Raw genomic sequence first — 23978 nt, 5'->3', positions numbered from 1 at the left:
TCAAAGTCTAGAGAGTCAAACAGAAGTAATCCAGGACAAACTATTGAGGTGACAATAGCCAGTCCAACAACAATTTATTTGAAAAAAAAATAGGTCTTCACTGTGCCTTCTTAAAGAGAGGAAGAGAACATATTTCTCTCGGATCTGGAGGGAGGCTATTCCAAAGATGGGGAGCTGTTGAGCCAAAGGCCAGTTTACCGGCCCTTTCAAGTTTGACCTGGTGTAGTCAACTAATTGGTGTTACTGGAGCTCAAAGTCCAAGCACAAGATTTGAAGGTCAACCTAGATTTTAAATACAACAGACTTTCACCACATAAGTATGAATGAGCAAGAGTAAGAGTAAGAACTCTAAAGGCAAAATGCTCCTCCTTCACTGGCAACCAATGTAGGGCACAACAAGCCTCTGTGACATGATCCCTACGTTTTCATTTCGTTCACAATTCTAACTGCGCTATTTTGAAGGGTCTGTAGCTTAGATACATTGCCTTGTGTAGAACCATGCTGAAGGCTGCCACAATAATCAATCTTTGCTCTAATAGCCTGAGCCAAACAAGCACAATTCTCCTTAAACAGATCGGGGGCGAATAAGACTGCAATTTCAGAAAATATGAGGTGGGAGAAACAACGCTATCAGTATAATCTTTCATTGTGAGGGAGGCATAAAAAAAACACTCCCAATGTTTTAACCTTTGCTGCCACTGCAATAGCACAACCAGCAATGGTAAACTCGCTAAAGTCAGCAGAAAGTTTTGCAAGTCTTTGATGGGTACAGCAATAAGCAACTCAATTTTGGAATCATTCAGCGCAGATTCGTTACAAGCCATCAAGTTTGGACAATATTAAATATCGTATTAATATGGTCGGAATCCTGATTACAATCCCCCGTAAAATGCAATAAAATCTGGGGTTCATGGGCGTAATTAGTATGTAACACACCAAGATCATCAAGAATATAAAAAAGGGGGTTAGTAAATACATTATATAAGGGGGGGTGAAAGATAAGACGCCTGTTCACAGGGGAGGGGCTGCAGATTTGCTAAAAACTCTTGCAGTACGTTTGGACAGAGAAGACCCAGGCTTGGTGGAGAAATTAGCAGAGGCACACAATCTATCGACCAATGTGTTATAGTTTACCAGATAGAATGCCGCCGAAAGGACCAGAAGCATACGCAAAACCACCCCACCCTTATCCATGAGCTGGCGCATGTTGGAGTTTAGATCGAATAGGGCTCTCTCTGTCCCATGTGTGGCCCTAATACCTGATTGCCTAACACCAAGTAGGTTGTGCTCTTCCAAGTATGACTATATTTGTAAATATGCTACTCGATCGATGATCCTTAATAAAAACGATACATTTGTTATCGGTAGGTAGTTAGTAGCCACACTAGAATCCAAAGAAGGCTTCTTAAGCAAAGGCGTTATCCATGCCTGCTTAATGGTAGAGGGGACAGTAGCCGAGTTAAAAGAAACATTGATAAACTTGGTTATCAAAGAAATCAGAGAGGGTATTGTGACGAGCCAGCAATGAGACATGGACACAGAGGACTCATGAATGTGGTTACAAACTTATTCAAAATAATTAAGGGGTTGGAAAATGCCTCGCTGCCCCTACTCTAGGAGATATTTCCCTACCTCAACCAAATAAAAAGGGCCTGTCCTGTGTCAAGAGGTCCAAAACAAAATGTCCTTTGTCCGAAATCCTACTCTAGCTCTCAAATTCTAAAAGTTACTAAGGTGCTACGGGTAATGACTTTGGCCTTCTCAGTGCACAAATGTTCAAATTCAAAATAAAGATGTAACTCCAATACAAAAGTTCCCAATGGATAATGTTCACAGTTCCAGGGAATGGCTCCCTTCCCCAGGTTTCTCTTCACCAATCCAACAGATCAACAAGTCAATCAAAGTTAAGATAGCTCCCACATCTTGGTGTTGCAATCCACTCCTAGGGAAATATCTCCCTTCCCCAGGTCTGTTCAAACAATTCAAAATCTTAAGGGTATGAGGCTTCCTTGGGATTCTTTGCTCAACAAAACAACTTGGATGCAAATCAACTTGAATGTGAGTCCCAGGCCCGCAGGACACCTGGTATACTCCCCTGCCAGGTTCTTCCCCAACATTCAACGCAATTTGACTTTCAAGCTTGTCTTTGCCTGGTATACTCTCCTGTCAGGGCTTTCTAGCACAGTTCTTATTTCTTGCATTCACTGTTATTCTTTTTGAAATATCACGACGCAAACCAGTTTCATCCACTACACTGGCTCTCATCTGTCCTGGATAGTATTGCCGAAGAGCCCAGGTGACTCCGCTTGTCTTCTCAGGACTCACCGGCTTTTTGTGGCATTCTCTGGTCCTCTCGCGGTAAACATGAAGCAGCACTCTGGCGTCCCGTTCCCTCTTCACATGCGCACCAGTTTTGCCTCGCAGCTTCCATGTCCTTCGTGGCTCCCGCCTACCTGCTGAGCTCTTCTCCGTATTCGGGGCTTCGCTGGTACTGCTTCTCGGTTCCCGTGGCCATCAGGAATACTTCTCTCTTCTTCCTGGTACAGACCCAGCATGGCAAACCCGCTCAAGCAGTACTTCTCCTCATGCCATTCCCCTCCACCCCCCAAGACTCCAAGGTCTTCTCTGCGGCTCGGTTGTCCCTCTGTCAGCACTGAGGCGACAAAGCTTCTCCCGACAACGTCATTCTCCTCCATGCTGGTGAAGATTTTTAAATTGTCCCGGCTCCCATCATACGCTCGCAACCACTCGAGCGCGTCCTGGGCTTCTCGGCTTTACAGATTCTCATTGCTCCTTTTAGCTTCAGTGTTGAGAATGATAGGAAGTCCTTGGCATTCTATTCACAGAAGATTGAGCTATGTCATCAATAGGTTTTATGGGTGGGTGAAGGGGACTGTAACAGTATGCCATTAAGGCATGAGAAATGAAAGGGCTATCCCTAAAAGGGAAAGGGGGATATGTGTTCATCTGATGATGCCAAGTTATCCAACGGAGGGTCGACTCGCCTGATGTGGTCCTCCCTCATAGCCGCGCCCAGGATCAGGTAGTGGCTGCTGTCACCTGGCCACGTGGTAAGAGGTTACCTCCGGGAAAGGAGTGATGACGTTGTAAGATTCATCACAGTACACACACACCCTCACAATAACAGCTGGGCAGGGATCTCCTTTGCATGCTGTAGGCTTAAGGGAGTGGAAGATGACTGCCACCTCTCCTGTTACGTAACAGAATTTAAATGGTAGAGAGGCAGCCAGAAATGTATTCTGCCAACTGGACTGTGGCAAAATAGTGGCTTGTTTTTTAGCAATAGTATTCTTAAGGGTTTTAACCTTATTCATTAAGGCAGCCACCATGCCTCCTCAGTAATACACTCTTGTGGTTTCACATCAGGAGACTCAAGTTCTCGAAGAACTTTAAACAGTTCATTAGAATCAGATTTAGCTGCACTGATGCCCAATTCAAAATGTTCCTTTTTGGCATTAAGTAAAGCTACAATTTTTTCACAACAGAAAGATAAGCTTCCTTATCTTTAGTGGAAAGAAATCTTAGTCATTTTTTGTGGCATTTATTTTTTTCTCAGATATTATTTTATGTAGATCAGGCATAAAGAAAGATTGTTTATTAGAGGTGAAACAAATTGTACGATCTCTCAAAGGAGCAATCTCATCTATGGCTGAGGTGAATAATTGCTGATAATCAGACATATCTTGAGCATATGATAAAGACACAAGCACCTCAGACAGTGTTTGCAACAGCAGAGAAAGACTTTTGTAGCCTTGCGCTAATTACGCTTGGTGATCGTTGTTAGGAAAGATTCCCATGTATGTGAAGTTTTCCCTCCAGTTGTGTAACCCCCTCACAGCCCCCCCCACAACTTTGTGCTGCTGTTAAACACCATAGTCTGACTTTACCAGAGGAGCACAGCCTTCTGCTGCACTCCCCTGGGCTTGTTGCTCACTTTCATATTGGGAAACTGACATGCCCTTAAAGACAGTCAGTACTGGGAGACTTGTTTCCCTTAGTCTTTGTCAATGTTGCAACTTTTCTGCAACATGTTGCAAGTGCACAATGTACCTTACAGTACAGTGCACTTGGGTCTTCTAGTCATTTCAAAAGGCCCTAGATACTCTCAAAGGAGTTTTTAGGAGAAGTGCGGATGTGCCTTGGACAGGGCTGGTGGCAGCTTATCTTTTCATGTATTTCTAACCCTTTCCTGCCAGGTAAACCATGTTTACCGCGTTTGGCACGAATAGGTGGCCTGGCTTCAAAATGACCATACCACGAGGTTCTTTGTCCTGTCCTTTGACCATCTTGCCCCTTCACCTTCTCCACGTCGAGCCGACCCGGCTCAGTCTTATTTGGGCATGCATTCCCCTGCGAAATGCCAAGCTTTTGTGGGCTTCTGCATGCCTTGTGTGTGTGCTTCCAGGATGTGGGCTGGACTGTCTGGTTCCAATACACATCCTGGGTGTCAGAGAGTCTGGTGTGCTGTGAATGCCTGGGACCACCATGATCCAAGAATGGTCCATGTATGGTATGTCTGTATGTGAGCAGATCTCACATTGGGTCCTTTTCGTTTTGCTGCGAAGGAGATTCTGAATAAGAGAGGGCTTTAAACCTCCATACCATGTTGATCTCTTGAGTTCTCACTGAATGAAGGATAGGATACCTGAAAATAAGAAGCTGAGTCGGGTAACCACTGGTGACCCGCTGGAAGGATTGGCACCCTGAGCCCGCTGTCGTCCCACTGGACCCCTCTGCATCTGATCGAACTAGAAGGTTTGCGAAGACGCTTCGACCCATTGGAATAGTGGGACTAACTATTCTTGGCACCTTCATCAAACCCTGCAAGTAAGCCTTCTCGGAAGTGTCCCTGGGCCAACAAGTGGGCTGACCAGCCTGCGCAGGGCCTTTGCCCTGATACCGCCGCTGTTTCAAGGAGGCCCTTGAAACTTGGTACATCGCTAGCTCTGTGTTCACAACACTCACACCGAATTTCCATACACTTTGCATTTTCAGGTCTGGAGTAAAGAGAGCCTGATCCGGAGTGGACACGGTTACCGTGTCGCCCAGCCGTGGTGACAAACTTTGCAAGTGCATTGCAGCTGTGCCCCTCTATGCCCGGAAGCCTGCTTCAGAGAAACTGGCCTGATCCACCCACTAGGAGTGGAAAAATGACCACGGTCCTGTTTGGGAATCAACGCTGTAACTTCATCGCTGAAAGCAGCAGAGCCGCAGAATTGCAGCATTTGAACCTGCAACCGAATTGGACTCAACTGCCTAAGTTTGGTCCGGAGTGTGCCAGGGGTTGGTGAGTACTAGCAACCCTTACCGGTGGCCCCTAGCGCATCCAACCCTTTTTTTGCACGAGTGTCCCCTGGGAGCCACTCTCCTTTTCCCAGATAGCCTGAGCTATCAAACTATTCCCAACTCCTGGAAGCTGCTCTGCCCTGTTGGGGAGGCCCTCCTCGAATAGTGGGAACTTTTTTTTTTTTTTTTTTAATTCTTTTTATTCATTAGCTTGGCAGCAAAAAAACAGGCGAACATCGCCAGACAGGCAACATGTAGAAACAGACATTATACAGTGCAGGTAAATATAAATCACAATGCAGATGTGGGGAGCCAATGGGCACTTTCAAATCATGCAGAACACAAGGTCCGGAGGCCATGATGGGGATGTGAGCTCCGGTCGGCGGGGGGGGGTGGCTAGGGGAGACGTGGCTGGTGACTCATTCAGATCTGACATATAAGAACGGAACCTGAGCCAGATATTCCTGGGCCTAGAGTGGGTGGGTTGTAGGAGAGACCAAGTTTCTTCAGAGTCCGAGGCCCATGTAACCGCCCTCAGCCATTGGGCGTGTGTGGGGGGCCAGGGGCGAAGCCAGCACAGCAGGATGGAGCGTACAGCGAGAAGCATGCAGAGGCCGGCTAGTTTCCTAGAATTTCGGGGGAGGTCCGGGAGGTCGTGAAAAAGACATACCATCGGGGAGGGATTAATGGGGTAATCAAGTATGGTGGACATCGTCGAGCAGACCGCTTGCCAGAACTGTGAGAGATGAGGGCAAGACCAAATCATATGAATGTAATCAGCTGCTTCGTGGCCGCACCTAGGGCAGCTAGAAGGGTGATCATTGGACATGTGGTGTAATCTGATCGGGGTGTAGTGAAATCTATGTAGGATTTTAAACTGTATTAATTTGAAGCGGGAGTTGAGGGATACCCTGTGTATACGATCACATAAGTGCGCCCAACGTTTATCAGTCATTTCGATACCCAGGTCCACCTCCCACGCCCGCCTCAGCTTAGTGAATTCTGGAATAGATCTGGATTGTAGCATGGTGTATAGCCTAGATATTTTACCTCTAGTAGGTGAGGGTGAGGTGAGCTCCTCGATGATAGGGTCATCCGGTGGTACAGCCGGAAACATCGAATAATTACGTTTAAGGGTCCTGCGGAGTGATAAATATTGGAGCCACACACTCCGGCCTCTTCTTAATGACAATGGGAGGTCGGGCCATTCAACAAATATTCCCTGATCAAATACATCTCGCAACAGCTCATATCCTGACTCGGCCCAGCGCTGGGCCATGGCCGGCGGTACCCGTGGAACCCCCGGTAGGAAGTTCCAGAGTGGGAGGTTTCCGTGGAAGATGTGAGCAATACCAAGCAATTTCCACGTTTTGGTCAGTGCTAAGGATGTGCAGGTAACCGGGTTCTGTGAGTCCGGCTCCAGAGGGGTGGGTTGTATCAACAGGGAGCGGATATCTCGGTCACAGACCGCCAGTTTCTCGAGTCTGACGTGTGGGGGGGGGTCCGTCATGTCAAACCAATAGGAAGTGTATTGAATTTGGGACACTAGCCAGTATTTCAAGAAGTCTGGGGCGCTGAAGCCACCGTGAGCCATGGGGGTAGATAGGGTGCCTAGTTTAAGGCGGACCGCGCCCGAATGCCAAAGAAAGGAATTGATCGTGCGCGTCAGTTCACGGAAGAAACCCTCTCCCGGCCATAGGGGGATGTTAGTGAACTTGTAGAGTAGCTGGGGTAGTACCAACATTTTCAGGAGGCCTATTCTACCTGCGAGGGATATTGGGAGCTTGTCCCAGGTTAGGACCTTGGATGATAAATATGCGAGATACTTTTGATAGTTTTCGTTGAATGTCAGCGCCCGGTGACGTGTTATCTCGATCCCCAAATAGGTGAAAGTAGACTGAGCCCATGCGAACCCCAGGGCATCCGGGGGAGGAAGGGTGCATTCTGTAAGAGGGAAAAGTGTAGATTTCGAACAGTTCACCTTGAGGCCCGAGATCCGGCCGAAGTGCCTGACATCCTCCAGTATTGGGGACAAGTTGACAGAGGGGGAGCGTATAAACAGCAAGGCGTCATCAGCGTATAAAGACACTATGTCTGCCTGGCCCGCTGTGCGGAGGCCTCTATGTGCGTGAAATTGGCGGAGCATGTCAGCGAAGGGCTCTATCGCTATGGCGAAGATCAGGGGAGAGAAGGGGCAACCCTGTCTTGTTCCTCTAGCGATCCCAAAGAGGGGGGAACAATGGTCTCCTGTACGGACCCTTGCCACGGGGTCGGAATAGAGCAATTTGACCCATGAGAGAAAAGAGGGACCAAACCCACAGCTCTCGAGAACCCTCCACAAGTATCTCCACGAGACCGAGTCAAACGCCTTCTGCATGTCGAGGGTGGCAGCCACTGCGTGTGTCTCGGGGTTTATCCTATTGATAATGTTGAACAAGCGTCTAAGGTTCAGAGAGGTGGCGCGGCCGGGGATGAATCCCCCTTGGTCCGGATGGATGACAGATGGCAAGAGAGGAGCTAACCGGAGGGCCAGCGCCTTAGCGAATATCTTGGCATCGCAATTTATGAGTGAAAGCGGGCGATATGAGCCGCATTGCGAGGGGGGTTTGCCGGGTTTAAGAAGTACCGTGATTGTGGCCTCACGGAGAGAGGGGGGGAATACCCCAGTTTCAACTGACTCCTCCCAGAGGGCTAACAGATGAGGGAGCAGGAGCCGCTTATAGCGCTTATAAAATTCAACCGGGATACCATCTGAGCCGGGAGCCTTCCCCGAGGACAAGGAGTCCACCGCGCCAGAGAGTTCCTCAAGTGTAAGTGGAGAATCAAGAGAGCCCGCGGACTCCGGAGAAAGAGTCGTCAAGGGAAGGGTATCGAGGAAGGAGTCGATCTCTGCTGCCGTCACCTCGTCAGAGTTGGAGTATAGGGTTCCATAGAATTTAAAGAATTCCTCGTTGATGTCTTGTGAGGCGACAGCCATAGAGCCATCCGGTCTCACAATCCCGAGTATATGCGGGGAACCCATCTCGTGACGGATCAGTCTCGCCAGAAAACGGCCCGGGCGCTCACCCTCCCCGTATCTCCTCGCAGAGCCTGGGTTATCCAAGAATTTTTGCTCACGTTCCGCTAGGGATCGGAATGTATCCAGCTCCGCCCCGATGTCCGCCAGGGTTCCGGGAGTAGACTGGAGTGAGCATTGGGCCTCAAGGGTCGATAGCTTGGATTCGCTCTCTGCTAGTTCCCTGCGGATTGATTTAAGAACCCCGTTCTCCTTTGATAGCGCTATCCCTCTAATGTAAACCTTGAAGGACTCCCATAGAGTGGCCTGTGATGCTACCGATCCCGTGTTTGTCTCGAAGAACTCCTCGATGGTTATCTCGAGCTCAGAGCAAAATTCCTGGTCTAGCAGGGAGAGGGGTTTCAGCCTCCAACGTCGAGCGCAGCCAGGGTCTGGGCCCCAATTCATGGTAATGGTTACTGGGGAGTGGTCAGATAGAGTCCTGGGGAGGATCTGCATCTGTGTGACATTCTGAACCAAGACATTGGAGATCACCCACCTGTCGATGCGGGAGTAGGAGTCGTGGACCGAAGAATAGAAGGAATAAACGCGGGAATCCGGGTAAAAAAACCTCCATGCATCGACCATGGCGAGCCGGGGAAGAGACGAAAGTGCGGCGTAGGCTGCTCTCGAGAGCTGGCGAGGCCTGGATCCGGACCTATCGTGGGTCACATCAAAAATTGTATTAAAATCCCCCCCCAAAGGATAGGGACAAGGGGAAAGCCAGCGAGAAGGGACGAGACCTGTACATAGAATTCTGGGTCATCTATATTAGGGCCATATATGTTCAGTAGGACTGTCTCCCTATTTTGAAGTAGAGCATGGAGTAGTACATATCTGCCCTGAGGGTCTATGTGTGACGCAATGAGAGTGAACTTGAGGCTCTTATGGATGAGGGTCATGACCCCGCGGCTTTGGGAAGAGAAATCAGTGGAGAATCTGTGGGGGCCCCATGATTTAGCAAATCTTGTACATTGTTCCGTGCGAGCATGCGTCTCCTGTAGAAAAAGAACCTTAGAACCATGGCGCTCAGCTAGTAGTAGTAGCTGCCTCATTTTTTTGTAGTTCCCCAATCCCCGAACATTCCAGCTCATAAAAGTCAAGTTATTCCCAGGCATTGAAGTGAAAATAACAATATCCGAGAAAGTGCCAATGACCCATGGGCCAGCTTAACCACACTGCAGTAACAGTCATAGAGTTTCATATCCCTGTCCTTAATTGCTGCCAACGCCAAGCCTTTTATAACATAACCCCCAACATGTCCCACCTCCACCCACATCCCCCCCCCCCAATCAGAGGGATGATAATCCCAAAACCCCCCAACAAAAACCAAACCAGTGGCATCAGCGCCTGGGGGCCTGTAGGCCGAATTGGCCGTGTCTCTCCGGGCACGGCAGGACGATTGAGATGAGTAGTGCCAACACTTATTCTGCATCACCTGACCTGCCTTCCTGAGCTGCTACAGACCCTACAAAAAACCCTGCTTTGCCCATCTGCACTACCGCGTACGCCAGCATTGCAAGTACATTTTGAGGGGCTGAACTGCCTTTCAGTTAGGATTGTGATTGCTGCAGAAGTGCCTAAAGACTCTTTGCATAAACTGCTTCCTTCCCTTTCTAGGTTGTGGACCCATTTCGTACATTAACCCTTTAGACCCATTGGTCTTGTATATATGTATTTTAGTAGAATTGTGTTGGTTTAAAAGTGTTACTGTGTTTATTACTGTGTGTTGATCTTCAAAGGCCTTGAATAAATGTATTTGTATTTTTAATATATATACACCTGACTGGGAGTGATTTGTAAGTGTCCTTTACTCTTTGTGCTCATTGAGGTCTTTCAGTCACCCTCACCCCTCCTGAGACCTAGTCCTGACTGCCGCCAATGCTACCTTGATTGGTCTGGCTTGTCCAGAAGGTTACCCTGTTTCAAGAAACTAGGCTGACCTCCTGAACCTCTGCCCACCAGGTCACAGTTCAGAAATCCATCTTAACAATCGAAATATTGATAGGGGGCCCACGCGACTTAAAGTTAGGGGTAGGCAACCAAAACTCAACAAAATGATGATCTAACCATTGACAAGGTGAAATTGTAAGATCGTTAATCGTGATTTTATGAGTACAAATCCAGCCCAGTATATATGACCTTCCCTATGGGTGGGAACCACGACATGCTGCTGAAAACCAAGATGATTTAAGAGCTCGATTAAATGAAGCTGCAGGAAGATCTGTGCCATCATTAAACCAATAGTTAAAATTGCCCTACAAAATAATATTGGATGAGGGTTTCATTATTATTATAATTGGTTATTTATAACGCGTTTAATACCCAGAGGTTTCTAAGCGCAGTCCTTGGGATCGAACCTGTGTTGCTCCGCGTCGTTTTGCTTCCAAGGCGAGTGCGTTGCCCCTGAGCTATCCTCTCAAGACTCAATCACTGAAAGGAGACTAGATGCCATCACACCTAGGCCATCACGTCATCGCGCCAACTGACTCGCTAGACGCCGCCCACCCCTCACCTCCCCGCCACCCGGTACAGCAGTACCCCTCCTCTGTGCCCCTCTGTATCCGAGCCCCCCCGTACATCTGTTCTGTTGTTACCACTGAAAAGCGCTCTGTTGCTTCTTGAAGCTAGGTCCACTCAATAAATACAATAATAATAATAATTATAGAGATAAATTGAGTCTCAAAAAGCGGCATTTCATTAGGGGGTCCGTACAATATAAAAAAACTCTATGCAACACTGGGGTTAACAAGAAGTTTAACCAGCAATAGCTCCGAATCCTGTGCCTCAACAATAACGTCATGATTATTAACATTTTTCTAACCCAAATAGCGAGGTTGCAGCCCCATGAGAATTTTCCAGGTACGCCTTGTGCACACTCTTTGACACGGTTTTACTCACCCCTCCACCCGTAAATCAGGGGAAATGTTCCAAAGGCTATACCATCCTTCTTTGCGTCATCCAAGCGGAACACTGTGAAAAGGGATGCACCCAGTAAGCTGGCCCTGACGGATAAGGGACATGCAGGTAAAACGCTAAAAAAATGATTCACTATGCACACAATTAATTAATCTGCAAGAACAGTCCAAGCACCTCTGCAGAACCCCATGAAGCAGCTGTGGAGGCTCACAAGGATAACGCTTCTTCCTGTGTAGGCCAGCACTGCTAACGATTTACAGAGATGCCATAACACTCCAGGGAAATACCAGGAGGCTGCCACTCCACACAGTGGAACCGCACAGGACACATACTTCAGCCTGGCGTAAATAAGGCAGAAAGGGATTTTACACACAGATACAGCAGGAGCAAAACTCCTTGCAATTATTCACAGGTCTATATTGAACAGAGACTAGTGGGAAGCCTCAGGTTACCCATAGGAAAACACAGGGAACAATTGGGAAAATGAGGGCATAACCAATCATTATGATAGAAGCCAGCGAATAAAACATCAGATCAATTATTGAATGGACAAGACAATCGGGTGGTGCTAAAATGGCTGCCTTCATGAGCTTTATCCATATGCTCTAATGACATCTAAATAATCCTTGGGAACAAAGATTGAAGCAGTGGTGCGGCCTTCCATCTGAACACATATGCATGCTCGCTGCAGCTTCAAAGACGGCAATCATTTCAGCCTCCTCTGTGCGCTCTGACGGCCTCGCAGGTCTTCACTTCTCTACTGTAGCACATTTAGCCGCATGTTAAGGGGGGGGGCTGGAGTTAGGCATTGTGGATGCAGTGCTTCTGCGGCTCTCGCTTTGTTTAGTGCCCATCTGCTGGCGGAATAGTGGTGGATGCACTTCCAGAGTACAATAAAATGGAGAGGGCATCTAAGCATCAATATTAGAAGACGCTGCATCCAACAGTGGAGTTGACTGCATTATACTGTATATATTTCTAACGCTCTAATTTAAACACAGTAGTCCTCGTACCTTAATTAACCTGCACGAGTGTGACCAAGGAATAGCTTCTTTTTTTTTTTTTTTAAAACATAGCCTTCCATAATGTAACGTTTACGCAGTACATGTATTCTGAAAAAATAATTCACTGTGAACCTTGGTATAAACCGTGAATAACCAGGAGCGGTTTGCTTATTCTTTGTTGATCTGTGCTGAAGCACAGTAACATTATTACACGGATACAGGTTAGAAGTTGCAGGCTAGTAGCCAGGCATAAAAAGTCACTCCTCCCCTTGACAATTATCCACATGCACACACCATATCAATTCTTACTCACTCAAGAGTCCATTGGCGATAATGCAAAGAACCCCTCACTGCCCAAAACGCCTTACAACACGTTTTTTAAAGCAACCTGGTCTGACTGAAATCGGCCCATTGTGGCATTGAGGGGTATGTGGTCTGCAGTCATTTACTTTGTCATAAGGTGCCATAACTGTTCACAGCATGCCCAACTGTGCTTCTGCGAAAAAGGAAGGAAGCAGATACCTTCATGTTAAAACAAACAGATATGAATCCACCACATAACTAACCTCCAGCATGACCGAGACCTCAAAGATCTCTCAACAGAGCAAAAAGGGGCATTTTTAGCTCTTGATCACGCGTGTTTATCTGCTCTATTGGACTTGAATCTATGCAAAACAGCATGTAGCAATTCCGCATCGGAATAAATGAAGCTGAAAAATTAACTGGAGGCGGCGAAGGCCGAATTAACGCCAACAACGTGGATTTATCATTGTTCAAAAAGCAATTAGCCTCCGTTAAAATGTAGATTTCGAATCCAGATTTAGGTTAATAATATACGCATTATAAACTGCAGGGCATGGATCTATGAAGATGTTCCTAGAAAAGAACTCTACAAGAGGAAAGCGTTTTTCTCAGCATTTCATTGTTGAGAGGGCTCACTGCTCTAGGTCCTAGGCCTGCAGCAGGCCACCCACCAAGAACAGTCATTTGATCTTTGCAGCAGCCGGGTAACAAGGCAAGGTACACTATGATAATGTGCAGCTACAGATTTTCGCAGATTGTAGTCCTACTGTGCAAGTGGCCAGCTAAACATTTACTGACCTAAAGAAAATACTTTCATGAAAAAGTTTAATCGGAATACACCTCCTCAGTATCCCCAAGCAGTTGTAAAAACGTGAAGTTGCAAGCTACTAACCAGCCTTAAAAGGTTACTTGCCCCACAATTCAGGGTTAGAAATTGCTAGGAGCTACTTAGCTCCTGCTTCTAGCATAGGAGAGTTTGGTTAGCTTGAAACCAACATCTACCAGGAGCTACGTTTGGCTCCCCAAGCCAACTTGTGCTTTACAAGCATGCATACGTGACAATGAGTATTTGTGAGTGTTGCTAAAGAAGAATTAGAAAACATCTAGTAGACATTTAAACATAATGTATCATACATAACAGGCAAAAAGTTAAAATGTGGATCGCATGTGGACGTTATATTGGCAAGGGTGCTGGGTACTTGCTTCTGGTTCTGCTGGTTTTAGTTCCTGTTCATCGAATCTAAATTTTGAACCCTGCAATTCTATACAAAACACACAGCGCACCATTTCTTACTCACCAAGAGTTAATCATCAAAAGCTTATTTCTAGTGGCGAGGGCACATTTTGCAACCTGCCCCTGAGGATGCTTAATAGTTGATAACGATAACAAAGTAAATGCAATTATAATTGTTCTTTTATAACGTGCTTAATACCGGGGACCAGTTTCTAAGCGCAAGCCCGTCATTCGAACCCGTGTTGCTATGCGTTGTCTTGCTTCCAAGATAAAGGCCTTACCCCTGAGCTATCCTCCCGGCCAATTGCAATGCAATGGAACACTGACATACAGTAGTGCAACAGGAGACATTCTTCTGCACTCAACAACATATCTGCTACTTTATGCCATCTCATTGAGGTGATCATTGCAGCCTAGAACATTCTGCTTAGATCACACCATACCACAGGTGTCTTTGCACAGCTTTAGTGTGTTGCTGTTTCCTTTCAGTTTGTCACTATTTTAATGTCAGATATTTGAGGGGGTTGTTTTTGTTGATGTTGGGTGGGGTGTCACCGACTCGTGTGAAGGATCAGTGTGGGATGTGGTGGGTTTTGGTTAGAATTGGGAATATTGTTTTTTGACACCTTTGTATTGTTATCTTCATGAGAGAAGAGAATGTCCTACTATCTCTCACCAGGATGTGGATACATAATGGGCATGGCAATATTTAATTAATGTACATTTTTGGTCAGCACTGGTCAGACAGGAGGCGTCTCAGAGAGCCGTACAAGGTTCATAAGTAAAAAAGCTGGGAGGTGAAACACACGTTATAAAATGTTTTCAAGATAGGATAGGAAGATTAGGAGATCGCAGGGGAGGTGGGGTGAGGGGGACTGGATTACATGTGAATTTCCTTATGTCTAAACTACAATGTGCCACATGGAATGTCAGAGGGCTTAACAATGTAACAACCACCAGGAAAGTCATGGCATATTTGAAAAGATACAATATAAATGTTTTGTTCCAACAACAGACTAATCTCGTGGACGTGGACAAGAATCATGAAACAATAGCAAAACAAAATGGAGAACAAACCGTTGGTTTTCCTCTAAGTCATTACTCTAGAGAAGTTGCAACACTTGTTCACAACTATTCCAATTGTAGTTGATACCACACAGTCAGACACAGAAGAGAGGTATGCTTTGGTTCATGGTTTTCCTAGAGGTGTTAAACTTACCTTGAATATATTTGCTACCAACCACGATATTCTGTCATTTTATTTGTGGATCTTTCTTGGATTCAAATATTTTCATTGGAGGGGGATTCTCATACAATAATAGATGTAGATGTAGATCCTGTTTGTTCATCTCCCATGAATAGATCTCCCTGCAAGATGATTACTTTTTTTGTTGCCAAAATTGCTATCCTTATATGTTCTGACTGACGTTTGGCCTTGCAAACATGATAGACAAATCGCTTATTATTCTGAGATGTATTTAAAAAAATTGCTTAGTGGTTCACCACCACGCCTCTATTACAGACGGATAGTATTTGGGGCAGAATGTTAACAGCCATCACAGATCATTTACTATGCCATTGTTGCTGGTCTGAGTCCGCTGCCTTGGAGGAATACATCCGATGCTTAACATGACCGACAGTTCAACACTGCTCTTCACAATGAAATACAGGCCTTTTTTAATTTCAATGATGGATCTTCGGTTAGTTTTCACTCTATATGGGAGATGTTCAAGGTCTACATCTGGGGTATGGGATACATTACTCACCGTAATCGTATTTCTGATGCTTGTATCTGCTTAGATTCACATGCTGTGCATAGGCCGACATCTAGTGGGAGCTGCAGAGTATTACAGTTTGTTTTTCGAAACTCGAAAATAGGCGTCGACACAGGGCGTGTCAGTAATACTATCCTTAGTGTGACGTCCACTGTACCCATGATCCCTCACGCGTCTAGGACCCTCAGATTGCATTTTTTCTGACATGAGGTAGCATGAGGAGTAGCGCGAGTACAGATTTCCAAGCAGATAGATAGAAAGATAAGACTACAAGCATCCATGCGCCTTCTCTCAGAGGGGAGGAAGGGTGGGTCGCATGTGAATCTAAGCAGATACAAGCATCAGAAATACGATTACAGTGAGTAATGTATCCCTTGTGAGGCTTCTGGAATCTGCTTAGATCACATGCTGTGCATAGATTAGCAAGCAGTCTTAGAAGAAGGAGGTGGGATGTGAGAAGGGTCATGAGCAAATAAATGTCTTAGAACCGCTTGTCCCACTTGAGTATCTGTCTTGGAATGAGTGTCAATGCAGTAGTGCTGAGTAAAAGTGTGAATAGAGCTCCAAGTAGCTGCTTTGCAAATGGTGTCAAGGGGTACAATAAAAGCCAGAGTGGCCCCAATGCCTCTTGTAGAGTGGGCTCTTGGCAGGAAAGAAAGAGTTTTTTCAGAAAGGGACTAACACAGCTGGATACAATTAATAATCCACTTAGAGATGGCACCTTTAGAGACGCAATCTCCCTCTCTGCCTGTAGCTACGGAGACAAACAGTTGGTCTGTTTTCCTTAGCGGTCTGGTCTTGTCTACATAGTATAGGACCGCCCTACGCACATCTAGGGTGTGTAGTTTCACCTCAGCAGAGCTTTGGGGTTCTTGGAAGAAAGCCGGAAGCCCAATGGAGTGGTTAACATGGAATTTAGAAATAAACTCATGTGAAAACCTAGGGTGTGTTCTTAAAACCAGTTTATCTTTATGAACAGTAAAGAAAGGATCCTGCACTGACAGAGCCTGAATTTCACTGACTTTTCTTATCGATGTAATGGCTACTAAGAAGGCAGTTTTATATATCAGGTGTTTGAGAAAGCTTTTATGCCTGGGCTCAAAGGGGGGGCCCATGAGTTTAGCAAGCACCAAATTAAGGTCCCATCCTGGTGGTGGGTTAGAAATTGGAGGGTGGAGTCGCTTTACCCCTTCCATGAAGGCTTTAACCACTGGTACTTTCCACCACGACACCTTGTTATGGGAGGTGGTGTATGCTGACAGAGCTGCCAGGTGTACTTTCAGTGAGTTAAATACCAACCCTGCGTCCAGAAGGTGGAGCATGTAGGGGACAATAGTGGAAGGAGTGCAATCAACAGGGTTGATTTGTTTATTCTGGCATCAAATAACAAATCTTTTCCATTTGTCAAAGTAGCAGTGCCTCGTGTTTGGCTTCCTAGATTCTTTTAGGATGTCCATACATCTCTTAGGTAAATTGAGATGTCCAAACTCTATGACCTCAGGAGCCATGCTGCCAAGTTCATTGAGTTGGGTTGAGGATGCATTGTTTGACCTTGGTGCTGGGACAGTAGGTTGTACCAGCACGGGAGTCTGATGGGTTCGCACACCGCTAGTCTGCGTAAGTGTGGCCCAACGGTTGCCTCGCCCACATGGGAGAAACTAGGATGAGCGTCATTGATTCCCTGTGTATCTTGTTGACCATCTTCCTGAGGGGTTGGTGGAAAAGCGTACGCAAACATCCCTGACCAGTTCATCCACAGGACGTTCCCCTTGGAGTCTGGCTGCAGGAACCTGGATGCGAATCCTGGGCATTGCCTGTTTTCGCTTGTGGAGAATAGGTCTGTAGTGGGGAAACCCCACTGTGAGAAGATGTCTTCTACGACTTCTCTGTGTAGACACCATTCGTGTTCTCTTGGGAGGGGATCTCTGCGCAAAGCGTCCGCTAGAGAATTGAGATCCCCTGGAACATGTTGAGATGACAGGTAGATGTTCCGTCTGAGTGCCCATATCCAAATTTTCTGAGCGAGCTTGGACAGATTTGACGAACGAGTCCCTCCCTGCTTGTTTAGGTAAAACATAGCTGTTGTGCTGTCGGTCAAGATCTGCACTGACAGGTTCAGATGGTGGGGCTTGAATGCTTGCAGCGCTCTGAATACTGCCAGAAGCTCTAGCAGGTTGATATGATCCATGGACACTGTGTGAGACCAGAGACCCTGAGCTGTGTGGTGAAGAAGGTGTGCTCCCCACCCTGACAGGGATGTGTCTGTTGTGACTACAGCCTGTACCTCAGGATCGTAAAAGGGTTTCCCCTTTAACAGGTTCTCTCTTGTCCACCAGTGAAGACTTTGTACAAGTGTTGGCGAAACGACCACTAGATCGTCCCACTGACCACTTGCCCGAGACCACTGTTTCGCCAACCATTCTTGCATGGGACACATGCGCAGGCGCGCGTGGGGGACCAGGTAAATGCATGACGCCATCATGCCTAGCAAACGCATCGCTTTGCGCACCGTTATCTGGTGACCGGGCTGATATAGAGGAATTTGCAGCAGTAGATTCCAAACTCTTTCCTCTGATGGAAAGGCCAACCCCTCTTGAGTGTTTAGGACAGCTCCTAGGAACTGTTTGGAGGTGCTTGGCACCAGCGTTGATTTTTTCTCGTTTATGGAGAAACCCCATTCGAAGAGAAGGTTGATTGTTCTCTGAATGTTTGATCTGCAAATTACTGGGGTCTCCCCCGTGATGAGCCAGTCGTCCAGGTAAGGGTACACTGGGATTGCCTCCCTGCGTAGGTGTGCCGCTGCCACCGCCAGTACCTTGGTGAATACCCTTGGAGCCAAGGCTATACCGAAGGGCAACACCTTGAACTGTGCCGACTGTCCACCTTGAAGCGCAAGAACCCCCTGTGCGCTGTGAACATGGAAATATGAAAATAGGCATCTTTCATGTCCAATGTTGCCATGTAATTCCCCTTTTTTAGGAGGGGATTACCTCTTGGAGAGTAGTCATGCGAAATTTTTGGGGCTTGACATACTTGTTTGCAGGGCGCAAGTCCAATACTGGGCGCATTGTCAAATCTTTTTTTGGCACAAGGAAGTAAGTTGAATAAATACCCTTGTTTACCTGGTGTCCTGGGACGAGTTCTATCGCGTCCTTTGCTAGAAGATTGACGATCGCCTCGAGGATGATCTTCTGGTGGTGCAAGGAATGTACTTTTTGACGTGGAGGGTGGTTTCGGGGACGCTCTAACAGTTCTATGCAGTATCCTGCGGACACTGTGGACAGCACCCATCTGTCTGATGTGATCCCTTCCCAAGCTTGGGTGAAGTTGGTAATGCGTCCCCCTACTGGAGATGCATGGGAAGGGACCCTGATCGCGGCGTCACTGTTCTGCGGGAGGCGTGCCGCCTCTGCTGGGGCTGTCTCTACCCTTACCACAGCCCCTCTTGTTTCCCCTGTTGAAACTCTGGGTAGACTGCTGTTACCCCATGATGTACCCTGCCCCTGAGAATAGTTGGATCCTCTTTGTGAATTTTGGCTGCGTGGGCGACGAAAATTACCGTTCCCTCTTTGATTAGGGGGTTTGTTGGTCAACTGTCCCAGGGATTTCAGAGTCTCATACTCATCCTTGGCATGTTTTAATGCGTCCTCTACCGCCTTGCCAAACAGTAGATTAGGCTCCACCGGCATGTCGATTAAGGATGCTTGTGTCTCGGGTTTAAACCCTGACTGTCTTAACCAAGCATGCCTTAAGGATGCAACCGGACACGGCTCTCCCCTCCGACGCAACGCAACCTGTGCCAACTGGCCCTTTAAAGGTTCCGGTGCGGAGTCGATGAGTGCAGCAACTTGCTCCCACTGGTGGCAGTTGTAACTAGCTAGCAGAGTGGTGGAGTTGGCAATCCTTGCCTGGTAGGCGGAAGTGGAGGCAATCTTCCTTCCCAACCCGTAGATCTTCTTGCTCTCCTTGTCGGGGGGAGCATCAAACGAAGATAGGGGCAAACCCACCCTCTTCCGGGTATTAGTCACTACCAGGGAGTCCAGTTTCAGTTGCCCTCTTATGTAAAGAGGGTCTGATAGGGCTGCCCTGAATAATTTTCCGATTCTGGGGTTTACTGCCCTGGTGAGGTTAGGATTGAGAAGGGAAGGATCAATTCTCCTTTGTATAGACTTGAGAATAGGGATGGCCTGGGCAATTGGTTTCTTTTCTCCCACTAGTTCTTCGGCAAAGTCCCTCTCCTCCTGTGCTCACTGAGTGTCAATGCGGAAGTGTTCTGCCACTCTAGACAAACCTCATTTAGGAGAGGTTGGTTGTCGATTGGAGAGTCGGTAACCTGAGGTTCTTTGCCTACCGGGGAGTCTACTCTGTAGACTTCTGGGTCATCTTCCTCATCCTCATCCTCTTGGTTCTCGTCATCCCCATAGAAGTCCACCCCAGTTTGGTCGTCCAACGTTACCAATTCTGGATCCTCACCTTGTAGTGGATCCTCACTATACAGAGAGTATGGCTGTACATGGAAAGGGTCAAAAGACCGACTTTGCATTGGTGTCTCAACTCGAGATTTCTTACCAGGGGGTTGCTGGTCCCTAGACCCTGAGGGAGTAGCCCCGTCAGGGGTATAGGAGAGGAAGTGATCTGGGTTTTTGGCATAGAAGTCTGCTAGTGATGACATCCTAGACATAACTCTGTCTATATCCTCACTGGACCATTCTTTGGAGCTGGGGATAACCCTTTTCTGCTATGACATGACTGGACTTATGGGATTGTGCAGGGGTCTTGGTTAGTTGTTTATCAGAAGACTTAGCACTGTCTTTATGTAGCAGAGGTGCAGAAGAAGGCTGAGATCTTTTCTCCTGCTGTTTTCCCCCCTCCCCATGAGTCGAAGAGTGCTTCCCAGGCGTTTTCACCTTCTCAGAGGTTTTCGACGTCTGGCGCCGAGATTCGGGGGTAGATTCCCTATCCTTAGAGTGAGGACGTTGGGATACGAGAACAGCCGTCGAGCGGTCTGCTGACGCCGACTCCTGCAGCGCAGCTTGGGGATGAAGGTCGGCCTCGTTTTCCGACGATTGTACCTCCGTAACTTTGGTGAGTGAGGCACTCTTGGCAACAGTGGATGGTTTCCTGGTGTCATGCAGCGATCTTGACCGAGAACGCCCAGAGGACACCGATTCGGTGGACCGTTCTTTGTGTGCCTCTTTCCGAGAGCTCGACACGCGCGTCGAGTCTCGGTTGGACTTCGAGTGTTTAGTGGAAGTGTTGTGGGTAGCGCTCGTGTCGCTGGGTGTGTTCCCCATAGCTGCCCTGCCGGACAACCTTCCGAGGTCGGGGACTTGCGCATGGCTGTCTTTCGACGCTACGTTGCCCTCGCCGTCTGATAGTACGGCGTTGCTGCCATCACTGAAGGTGCCCTCCGCTTCCATAGCCTCTCGTTGCCTGGCGTGGTGGGCCCAACGTTTGGTCGAACGGTCCTTTAGAGTCTTAGCCTTGAACCGGCTACACGCTCTGCAGTTCGCCTCGGGGTGGTCCCTTGGCAAGCAGAGGTTACAGGTGGCGTGTCGGTCAACCCAAGGGTACTTGCGGTTGCACTTTGGGCAAAATTGGAAAGGGGTACCCTCCATACGCACCCTGTGGCAGCAGGCTAGTGTGTGTAGGTATATATATATATATATATATATATATATATACATATATATATACATATATATATGTATGTGAGTGTAGAGTATGTACCACCCCCCACTCTCCCTACTTGTAGGGCCGAGGCCGGAGCCCTTCCGAGGCCCAAAGTCCATTGTGCAGCTCTCGACGGTTGTTTTCTTCTCCGGGCCGGCGTCGAGCTTCGAAAGTCAGTGACTCGACGTGGGGATGGAAGAAACGGGGAAATATTATACTATTTGCAAAATTATGGCTAAAAGCCAGGGAACTCTGCGGGATGCTTCCGACAAGCATGGCGGAAAAAACAATCTGAGGGTCCTAGACGCGCGAAGGATCATGGGTACAGTGGACGTCACACTAGGGATAGTATTACTGGCACGCCCTGTGTCGACGCCCATTTTCGAGTTTCGAAAAACAAACTGTAATACTCTGCAGCTTCCACTAGATGTCGGCCTATGCACAGCATGTGATCTAAGCATATTCCACAAGCCTCACAAATGGTTTTACAGGCGATTACAAAAGGTACTAGCAAAGGTAAGAAAGGACCTTAAATCTCTTGGAACTCTTTACAAGAGTGGTTACAGATGATTCTCGACTAGTAGACATTAAGGATAAATTATCTAATTTCCATAACCTTGCTGACCGGAACACTAAATAGTTATAGCATGCCCAACTTGCCAAGAAGTAGGATGTGTCCAATAAACCTGGAAGTTTGTTAACCCAGCTTTTGAGGTGACGGCCAGAAAGAACCTATAGTGATGATTGAGGACTTGGGGAAAATTCTATTTGGATATACCCACAATAAATAAATATTTTCTGGAAGTTTACCAAACACTGTATAACTCTTCATCACAGGCCACTTTGACACATTCAACAATATGTGGATGACATTACAATACTAAGGCTGTAAGATGATCACAGGGAGTTGTTGGGTAGCCATTTTATCTTTTTAAATCGGAGATTAATGCAACAATGCAGGTGCTGGCAACTGTTTAGGCGCCTGGAACAGATGGCTGACACTGGAATTATATAAATTCTATACAGATATACTTGCCCCCTAAATAATGATATGATTGCAACAATATCAGACCTACGTTGCAACTGATGCCCTTTCCTATTCCAGTAGGGAAGCCACTATAACTGTCCTTTCGGCATGTGGGAAGGATAGTGAATTGTGCCCGGCGTATAGATTAACTGCTCCTGTTTAATGTTGAACATAAGATTTTAGTGCACAGATGGCAGGCATCCCTTAATGATAGATTTGGATCTCCCAGATCGGTCAGGGCTTGTACCCTGTCGAATGCATCACAACTTGCATAGATTTTCTTCAATCTTTCAATCATTCACTATACTAATATAGACTATAAGCTTTCGATTCTCTGGAATCGCCTTTTCTTTTCTCAGTACTCCAGAAGGCAGGTTTTAATAATACTGCTATGGCTAAAATGTTTACCAATGACACTTCATTCTTTTCCACTTGAAAGAGCCACACAACGAGGCTGCCAACTATCACCACTTATTTGCCCTGGTGGTTGAGCCTTTGGCCTATCCCTTCCGCAAAAGACATGCTCATAGAGGTCGTTATATTTACAATGCAAAATTCCTTTTTTCGTTTTGGTGGTTTTTGGTGGTGTAACCACCAAATATCGCAAAAACATTGGTACTGTACAAGAGAAAGGAGAAAGGGGAGTTTGGGAGCAGTGTATAGCTTTGGCATGGCAACTTGTCAACGCTTGGTGTTTTAAAAACCAAAGCACCAGCTGGATCTTGTTTTTTTAATGTGCTTCTGCCATTCCACAGGCTTTAATGAGTTCTTCAAGACAATTTCATGGTTGTTAGGCAGGAAGTGTGGCAGAGGAGCTTGCACGTGTGAATTTTCAGTTCAACTTGCTATTTTACAAGGAGTGAAAGAGTGTGGTCTTCAGTTCTGACGTTTATTGCTCATCAATTAATCTTTCTTTGCAGTGAGATGATGTGCCGGCTTTCTATGTCTCCCGTTTACTTCCGGGTAGGAGAAAATCACAGCAAAGGCCATTGCCGGGCAAGATCCGAGCGAACAGAGGGACTTTTCTGCATGGCTTCATTTGATCCTTCGCAAGCCCCAGCATATCAACATGTCACTGGAGGGGTTTGAAGCTGCGTCTAAAAGACACTCTGAAAAGATCCCTAACCCTGTTAAGTCAGTCCAATTAAAGACTGGAAAATAAAATGTGTGTGCATTGCATGCTGGGCAGGGATGATCAACTAGGCAGCCTGCTGTTTTCAAGAACTGAGTGAATTCACATTTGTATTGAGATACTGGGCTGCACTGTGGGTTGCGCGCTGGGATGCATGACTGATGTAGCGCTGTGGCCAAGAGACACAAAGAGAGATTTTAGCGGAGTTTATCCTATTTGCAGCTGCAGATCTGGGAAAGTTGAAGTCTCATTAATCATTGATTGAGCACAGCGAGTGAGTCGAAGCCCACAGGGACTTAAACATGCGGGAGGTTGCGGTTGAGCGATTTCGCAAGAAATAGTTTAAAACATTGGGCCATATGGCGCCTTTTAGTTCAGTTATTTAAAGCAAATTAGAAAATGCAAATATGGGCTGTCGTATGTCAAGAACACCGATACAAATGTTTTTCTAGATTTCTAGGTTTCTGCTTTTGGAAAATTGCCAGGATTCCGCAGTAATCATTTTAAATCAGAATGAGTCCCAATCACACCAAGCACAAAATTGACCAC

At 46.8% G+C, this 23978-nt stretch overlaps 1 protein-coding gene and 1 long non-coding RNA gene across 5 annotated transcripts in view; one reads left to right on the top strand and one right to left on the bottom strand.

Annotated features, from left to right (window-relative positions):
- The window catches only part of LOC138498622 (uncharacterized), a 106871-nt gene extending 83355 nt beyond the window's left edge, over window positions 1-23516 (top strand). The window contains exon 3 of the long non-coding RNA XR_011278788.1: window positions 23218-23516. This is a non-coding gene — a long non-coding RNA (uncharacterized lncRNA). The remainder of the gene's footprint in view (window positions 1-23217) is intronic.
- SGK3 (serum/glucocorticoid regulated kinase family member 3) overlaps window positions 1-23978 on the bottom strand; it is a 1805260-nt gene that overhangs the window by 1557769 nt on the left and 223513 nt on the right. The window lies entirely within an intron of this gene.

This window comes from Ambystoma mexicanum, chromosome 5q, assembly GCF_040938575.1.
Source record: "Ambystoma mexicanum isolate Mex_15411 chromosome 5q, UKY_AmexF1_1, whole genome shotgun sequence".
Lineage (NCBI taxonomy): Eukaryota > Metazoa > Chordata > Amphibia > Caudata > Ambystomatidae > Ambystoma > Ambystoma mexicanum.
This window is presented reverse-complemented; position numbering and strand designations above follow the sequence as displayed.